Source organism: Corvus brachyrhynchos, unplaced genomic scaffold (assembly GCF_000691975.1).
Source record: "Corvus brachyrhynchos isolate BGI_N302 unplaced genomic scaffold, ASM69197v1 scaffold1022, whole genome shotgun sequence".
Lineage (NCBI taxonomy): Eukaryota > Metazoa > Chordata > Aves > Passeriformes > Corvidae > Corvus > Corvus brachyrhynchos.
In genome coordinates this window covers 40,479-40,979 of record NW_008236466.1, presented here as the reverse complement: position 1 = coordinate 40,979, position 501 = coordinate 40,479, and positions in this window count along the sequence as shown.

The window sequence follows — 501 nt, the reverse complement described above, 5'->3', positions numbered from 1 at the left end:
CCTGTATTTGATCATGCAATCTAGGTGCTAGCTATAATTCTATCAGCTTCTTTTGTCCTTATGACAGTTCATTTACTATAAGCAAAGTTTCAGACAGGTACATAATAGTGAATAACATTATACTTCTTGGATAAATTTCTAACTCTTTGTTAACTTATCTTTTGGTTCAATCAGTACAAATTGCTTCTAACTCCTAGCTAAAGTTTAACTCTTCATAATCTTGACTCATGACACTGGCCCAGCAGCAGGCAACCACAAGAGCCACTTGCTCACCCTCCCCTGCCACAGCTGGGCATAGGAGGGAAAAGGAAAAAAAGAAGGCTTCATGAGTGAGATAAGAACTGGGAGAAACACTTTGAGGGCGAAACAGGCTTAACTTAAGTTGTGAAGTGAATTTATTACTAACAGAATCAGAGGAGGATAATGAGAAGTAAAATAAGCCCTTAGAACCCCTTCCACCCCCCAACCCCTCCCTCCTTCCCACCGACAGCGCAGGGAGAC